This window comes from Carcharhinus amblyrhynchos, chromosome 7 (assembly GCF_965287045.1).
Source record: "Carcharhinus amblyrhynchos chromosome 7, sCarAmb.v2.hapA, whole genome shotgun sequence".
Classification (NCBI taxonomy): Eukaryota; Metazoa; Chordata; class Chondrichthyes; order Carcharhiniformes; family Carcharhinidae; genus Carcharhinus; species Carcharhinus amblyrhynchos.
This window is the reverse complement of record NC_137330.1, coordinates 38,532,151-38,540,533: the sequence shown is the minus strand read 5'-3', so window position 1 is coordinate 38,540,533 and position 8,383 is coordinate 38,532,151.

Here is an 8,383-nt window from a genome sequence, read left to right as displayed (position 1 = left end):
CTCTCAATGATGGTAACGCCATTGAATGTCAAAGGGGCAATGGTTAAATTCTATTTTGGTGGAGATGATCATTGCCTAGTATTTGTGTGATATTATCACAGAATCCCTACAATGCAGAAGGAGGCCATTCAGCCCATTGAGCCTATACTGAAAACAATCCTATCCATGGCCTATTCCGGTAATCCCATGTATTTATACTGCTAATCCCTCTGACACTCAGGGCCAATCAACCTAACCCGCACATTTTGGACTGTGGGAGGAAACCCACGCAGGCACAGGGAGAATGTGCAAACTCCACACAGACAATCCGGGTCCCTGGTGCTGTGAGGCAGCAGTGCTAACCACTGCACCACCCCACGGTGCTTCTTACGGTGTCAGGCTAAGTAGTATCTGAGTCATTGCAAATGGTGCTGAACATTGTGTAATCATCAGCAGACATTTCCACTACTGACCTTATGATGGAGGTAGTGTCATTGATGAAGCAGCTGAAGATGGTTGAGTCTAGGATGCTTATAAACAAACATGTCTAAAAAGAATTCTGGTTATTAACTGCCCAAAATCGTCTTTCTAAGTCTTGCTGTGCCTGGGAAATTGCTGGTGACTACAGGCAATCCAGAACGTTGGCAACTCGGCTTGACTAGTAGCAGTTTCCTGCAAAAAGGATATGTATGAGATCTGTTGCTCAATACAAATTAAATCAGATAATAATAATGCTTTGCCACAGAAATAATGTGAAGGAAAGAAATCTAAAACAGACCTTTTTGTTTAACAGCAGAGCTCACACTTTTCACTCACATCCTCACTGGCATTTCCCACCCGAATCCAACACACTCACTTATCATCCTGCTTAGAATACATGAATTTTCTCCCTGAAGCAAGCAATCTCCTTGGGTAGCATCTGAAATTCTGCCATCATGAAAATCCCATCAAAATACCAACCGTTATTTGCAGCTCTGCTGCTGGGTAAGGCCTGGCAGTGCAGGCAGAGCTGGAGCACCTAGTGGAGGAAGCATCAGGGGCAATACTGGAGCAACAAGGACCTTCTACTTTCTTATTTCTCTTTTCAGTAATACTGCCTCATATCTCGGCACACCGACAGTCCACAATGTCCAACTCTCCAATGGGAGAGGTAAGCATGACAGACTGCAACTCCCAAGGTGCAAGGGAATGCACTTGGTGGCTGGATGAAAAACTCCCCATGGGTCTGCGGAATGTAGCTTGTCCACCCATTTTTAGAGGGGTGCACAGAGATGCAGAAGTTTAAGGAGGGAGTTCCAGAACTTTGGCCCCGGGCAGCTGAAGGTAAGGCTGCCAATAATAAAAAGAAAATCAGGGATCACGAGAGGTCAGCATTGGAGGCGTGCATTTCAGAAGGTTGTCACATTGGAGGAGGCTACAGTGATAAAAATAGGCAGCAAGGTCAGGGAAGGATTTGAACATAAGGGTATTTCAGATCTGAGGTGTTGCAGGACTGGGCGCCAATGAAAGTCAGCCAGCAGAATTTTTGCATGAGCTCATGTTCATGGAAGGTGGAAAAGCAGCCAAGAGAACATGGAATAGTTATGTATGAAGATCATTTAAAAATATACAAGTGCGCTGAAATTATAGTGTGGGACACTAATATATAATACTTAATCCATCTGTCTGTAAACTTCTTCTTTATTTAAAAGTTAAGAGGTCGATACCTCTCCTAAAATGCAATAAACTAATTTCAAAGGAATGTGTTATATTTTAAGTATTCTGTTTTCAAGGCTTAGGTTCCCAATTTTCTCAATCTATCATCCTCCTATGAACCAACAAACAAAAATTACCCTTCCATCTCATCACAATAGCTTTGTGGTAAGCCTCCAAGTGCAGAATAACAAATGTATGTTCATCAATTAACTTTTTACGTTTACGGTGGTGTTGCACACAGGGAATTGTGAACAAGTCCAGCATTCAGCTTAAGCAGCGTCAGAGAATAGGCAGATCATTGGTCTCAAGTGGAGGAGATACATTGAGCCTGAGAGAGAGGGGACAGGCAGCAGAGAGAAAGATGATGTGAACAGCACAAGGAGAGAAGGGGGGAAAGGCAAGGAAAAGGTAATGGTCAGGGAAAGAAGCAGAAAACAGGGGCACGGGAATGGGGATGAGGGAGCCAACATTATTAAACTTCAGCAGGAAAATTGAGTAAAGTGGTTCATTTTCCTTGATTAGTCATGCAGTTTCATTTCAACAAGCAGGGGACTTTTTCCCTCTTTTCCAAGAAGGGTTTTAAATTTTATTCAAAGGAAGGATTATTTCCAAGTACTCACTTTCAGAGATGGCCCAAAATTAATGTGGATCGATGGTTAATTGGTGTAGCTAGACAGTGATGATGAGTTCAGTGCAGCAAGACTGTAATGTTACATTGATTGGGATTTGCTGCACTTACTGGACCCCATAACATGACCCAAACAGCACCAGTGATAGGCACAATATCATAACGTGTTTAAATAGAAATATATCAATGCACATGGGGCAAAGACAAATATTCGGAGCGAGATCACAGATCAACCATGATCTCATTAAATGGGGAAGCAAGCTCGAGGGATTAAACAGCCTACTCTTGTTCCCATGTTGTCTCTGAGTGGATGCAGAGCTGCAGTGTTACACTGGGGTTGGCTACATCATACACATGAAGAATGGAAGGAAGTGTATACTGCCTGCAAAGTGATAGATATACTCAGTAACTTGAAATCTGGCCAAGTGGAACAGGAGTATCATTTAAAGTTTTTGATTTGATTATTCCCGAGTTATATACTGCTTAACAGCATTCAGAACTTTACTGTAGTTATTCCAAAATTTAACCAGTCATAAAAAGGATTCAGAATCGATTCAGGTAAAGCCTATCCAGCTTTACGATGGAGTCAACATACCTGCAACGGAAATTTGGTTACACATTGTGCTACAAAAATTTAAATCTTCCAGAGGAAGTGGTAATTTGCTTACTCAAAATATTCTCTCCTCCCTCAGATCTCAAAGTTGCAAATGAGAAATTTCAAACCTGTAGCTCTAATTTTAAAAGGAGTGGGAGAGAACTTTTCTTCCCCCACTTCCTGAATCAGGAAATGCTATATTCTGTGGAGGCTCAATAGTTTGATTGCTAATAATGGTTTTATCGTAAGAAAATCATACGCCTACCCGTTGAACACAACAATAATTAAATGACTACATTTCTCATGTAAAAATGAGATATATTTGTATTAACCACAGACACCATACAAATGGAAAGATAATGCCCCTCCGTGTGCATCAGTTTAAGTAGTGGAGTCTGATATTTTGTATAAATCAGTATTGCAGAGAACTAATCTTTGAGAACTAATTGCCAATAGCAATATTGTTTTATTTATTTGTGCCACAAGTAGGCTTACATTTACACTGCAATGAAGTTACTGTGAAAATCCCCTAGTCACCACACTCTGGCACCTGTTCAGGCACACTGTAGGAGAATTTAGTCTGGCCAATTCACCTAACCTGCACATCTTTCGACTGTGGGTGAAAACTGGAGTATCTGGAGAAAACCCATGTGCAGACTTCGCACAGTGACCCAAGCCAGGAATCGAACCACGGTCTGTGGCACAGTGAGGCAGTAGTGCTAACCACTGTGCCACCATGCTGCCCACCAGAAGTCTCAGATGCTTCACAGTCAATGAAGAGATTTTGAAGAGCAGTCACTGCTGTAACGATTTGAAAAAAGAAGTGTTTGGAAAAATATCACTAAAGTGCCTATTTTTATTTACAGAGAACATATCAAACTACTCAAGAGGCAGCAAGAAGGTGCTTAAAAATAGCATAGAGTTATTTAGGCTTATAAATGGAGGCGTAAAGAAGAGATCATGCAGGAATGTTGCAAGTCACACATTAGATCTTAGCTCAGCAAGGCCTTGATGTTAAAATTTGAATCAGTTTTCAGATCTCTCCATGTCCTCATTCCTCCCCACCTTTGTAACCTACCTCAGCCCTACAAGTAGATTAGGGCAAAGAACTTGTCCTTAAGGACAGTAATAAACCAGTGTTTTGTGTTAATAACAATCTCTCATCACTTTTACTGATGCCAGCTTTTTATTTCCAGATTTTTTTTTAAATGGATTTCAATTCTCAAACTACCAAGGTTGGATTTGTACACATTACCTGGATTTTTAATCCTGTAACATAACCACCACACTAGCATACAGGAGGCATTACTCTCCCTTTGGAAAGAAAGTGTGTTCAACTGATCAAGTAGATTTCAGTTCAAGATTCCAAATTCAAAGCACTGCACATTGTTCCCATTTGGACATTCAGGTTCTTTGTAACAAACACATGGCATTATGAACAGAATATGCTTGGACTCAACAGCAGTTAATTGGCACCTTAACAAAGAACCATCATACCATGAGTCAGAAATCTTATGAAAGATTATTGACCCTTAGTATAATTTGTGTTTCTCTTTACAGATGCTGCTGGACCTACTGAGCGTTTCCTGCTATTTTTGTTCTTATTTCATATTTCCAGCATCTGCAGTATTAAGCTATATCATACCTTTTATCAATGGCCTTTATTCAAGTGGACAGAATGTGTTCACTGTTGTGACGTTAGTGTATCATTAAAATTTTTTTAAAAAAATTATGTTCTCTGCAGCTGTGTTTCCAAATTGTCTATAGCCCTTTTATTACTCCTCCAATGGTTCAAATGGGATTTATTTTTACTCTGGGATGTCTCATGACATTGTTACGACAAAAGTCTTTTTTTCTCTCCCTAGCAAATTTAAGGTTTCAATTTCTATTTGGATGCAGTCAGTTTTAGAAAGAACATCAGACTGGAAGCATTGTCTCTCTCTCTCTCTCCCTCCCTTCCTCTCCCTGCTGTTTTTGGAAATTCTACTGGTTAGCTGAAAGCCAGGCTTCTTAACCTTCCTGGAGTGGAGAATCTGCTGTTGGTGGCTTGATCAGTCTCTCGCTGGTGTTCTGGGAAGCTGTTCTGGCTTCAAACTGTTCTGAGGGTATCCAAAGGGTTACTAGAAGTTACAGTTTCAATTCTCCAACCAAGAGGCTCAGTTCCAATATCATACGAGCATTAGTCTTTGCTGTGATAAACATGTGTTAAAGGTTTTTTTTGTCTAAAGGAAGTTTTATTCGGTCAGAACATCTTAGATGGATTTGTTAAGGGTTGTCCATTAGCGTGGCTCTTTTGTTTGTAATTGACAAGTTATTGCTAATTTTCTTTCCATACATGTTAACTATATAAAAGCTCCCTAGAGGGTTATTTGAATCATACCCAAAGTGAAATATATCAAGCTTACGCTAGCCAAATTCAAGGTGCAAACCTTATGATCCAGGCAGGGTTTATGAAACACTTTGGAGTTTCTGACCTGAATAATAACTATGTGGCATTTCAAAATGCTTATGTGAAGAATGGTGCATGACTAAGATCAGCAGACGTTAATCTTCAAGAAATCCATGAACAGAGGAGCACATCATTCTGTGTATGCTGTTCCTCAGCCAGGACCTCTACTTTCAAAATACTATGCTGGATCTACTAAATGACAATGTCAGTACAACCCAGAAGGTTTGTTAGTTCCCAGCTCTGTGCAAGAAATGTGCCGGTCACCATCAATTCCCATTTTTAGCCTACTTTCCAGATCTGACATAACACCCAACTTACCTGCTCCTCAGTCAAGCTCGCTGCACAAGTTTTGGCCATGTCAACTGTCATTCAACAATGAAGAAAATTCTGAAGTTTGAGCCTCTGTACAGCTTCATTCCTACACAGCCAACTTTGTACACTTCCAAAATCAGATTTTATAAAATCAGGACTTTAATTAGGCATTTTAGAAACACCCATACAGCAAAATCCTAAAAAAGTTATCAGGATTCAGAATCACATGCACATCCTGTAGAGACATTGTTCACAGAAGATTGCTATGTTATCTTGGGGCAAATAAGGCAGCAGTACTGCCCAGTGTGCCACCATGCCATTATAAAAAAAAAGTACCGTAAGTCGATTCACAACACCAGGTTAAATTTCAACAGGTTTATTTGGTATCGTGAACTTTTGGAGCTCTGCTCCTTCATCAGGTCACCTGATGAAGTGCTCCGAATAAACCTGTTGAAATTTAACCTGGTGTTGTGAATCGACTTACTGTACAATGTTATCTTGGGGCAAATAAGGCAGCAGTACTGCCCAGTGTGCCATTATAAAAAAAGTACAGTAAGTCGATTCACAACACCAGGTTAAATTTCAACAGGTTTATTTGTTATCACAAGCTTTCGGAGCACGCAGCACCCCAAAAGTTCGTGATACCAAATTTAACCTGGTGTTGTGAGACTTCTTACTGTGCCCACGCCAGTCCAACACTGGCATCTCCACATCAAAAAAAGTATACAGCAAACTGAAAGATAAATCAAAAAGCAACCTCTTCAAGAGATATTGCATCAAAAAGTGATTATTATTGATACGTATCTTTATTTCAACAGTTCCTTTAATTCTGATACGGCAAGTGACAATCTGCACAGAGGTACAGATAAACCACGAGACAAAACCAAGGCTATTGCATCAGAGTTCAGATATTAATCAAGAATGTAATTCTCGTTAACATGTTGATAGACAAACTACAAGTAAACTTTTAGTTTTGCAATTTCCTCAATTGGCTTCAGAGGTGAGCAAGCCAGACAGCTGCAAAATCAAGATGAATCAGGAGTTCCAGGCTGACTTCCCCAGACTAAACTGGAACTGAATTAAATGGTGGTGGGCGGGGGTGAAGTTTAGCCACTGTTCCATCTCCTTGGATGAAAAATTGAGAATTGCAGGATACAAACATATTCACGATTCCACATTCAGCAGTGAAAATTTCCATTGTAATCTTGGCAATTTTATTAAGGTTTTGCACGAGACAAAGTTTGCTCAGTATTTTGATACGCTATTTTACAGTGCAGTGGATGTTGCGTCACTTTACTTTTCATTACCACTAAGCATGTAAATGTCACACTTTGACAGCTTGGTTGCACCCCTTGCATTTTTAAGGTATCATTTTCGATGTCTGCATAAGTGAAACCATGGAAGGTGGAAATTGTTGCATTTGATTATATAAACAAGAAATACAAAAATAGAAATGCAGGAAAACATTGTAAACAGCTAGAGCTTAAACAGTTCTCCAGCTATAGGAGTACTGGCAGCATTTGTTTATTTACAATGGCTGCAAAGTCTTAGAGCAAATATATTTTGCAGTGATATTGGGTGTGTTACAGGAATTTCAAGGGTATCGAAAATGTGCCTCCACTCGAAGAAAACTGTGCTGCAAGAGCACTGACACGATTTCTGGCGTTTTATTTTGCTAAATGCAACTAAGTGCACGAGAGAGACTTATGTTGCTATTTATTCAGAGTAGAAATTCAAATATTTAAAATTAAAACAAACCCCACCTTATCCACACTGAACCCAATATTTTGTAATCCAATTAGTGTAATCTGATCATAAGCAAAAACAGCATAAGCATACTAGATAAAACTCCATTCCTGGCAATTAGTGTAGCCAAAGCAAGCCATGTAAATACCACATCTTCCTATAGTAAACACAAATGATGCTTGTTTACTTGCTCCTCAATGAGTATAATAAGCATATTGTAAGTGATGGGCTGGAGAGATTTACACTCACTGCTAATGGCAAGCTAAGGAAGGTTAAACATGTGTAAATTCTCAAACGGCCTTGCCCCTCCCTTTCTCTGTAATCCTCAACTTTGAGATATTTCCACTTAAATTCTGACCTTGAGCATCCTCCCAGATTTTAATTACACCATCAGGGGACTGTGCTTTCAGCTACAATACCCTCCCATCTCACGTTCCTCTTTTATGACACCCTCTAAAACCTACCTCCTTGACCATACATTTGGAGATCTGATCTAATACCTTCTGGCTATGTCACATTCTATTTTAATGCTTCTGTGAAATGACTTGGAATGTTATTTTGCCTTCAAAAGGATTCTATATACACAAGGGTTTGTTGGAAAAAGAATCACATAATCTTTACATTTAACCATATAGCAACTTGACTAGTTGTAGTAAAATGCAAAACAATATCTGGATAACTAACACAGCTTGTTTTGACATGTTGACAGCGATACCCATCAGTCTTGGCATGTTAGTAGTACAGTATTACATTCCAGACTCAGTATCTCATTTTGATACATATACCAGGAAGATTAGTTGCCCTATTGGATCCAACTACCTTTGAGGATTTTTGCGTTGAAGTAGACCAGAGTATCATTCCAGAACTTAACCTGCCGAAGCACGCCATTACAAAAATATTACAGTGCCCAATAATAAATGGACTCCTTCCACTAAAACCCACAAGGCATCAGGTTGATCAGGGAACACTGATGCTGCGT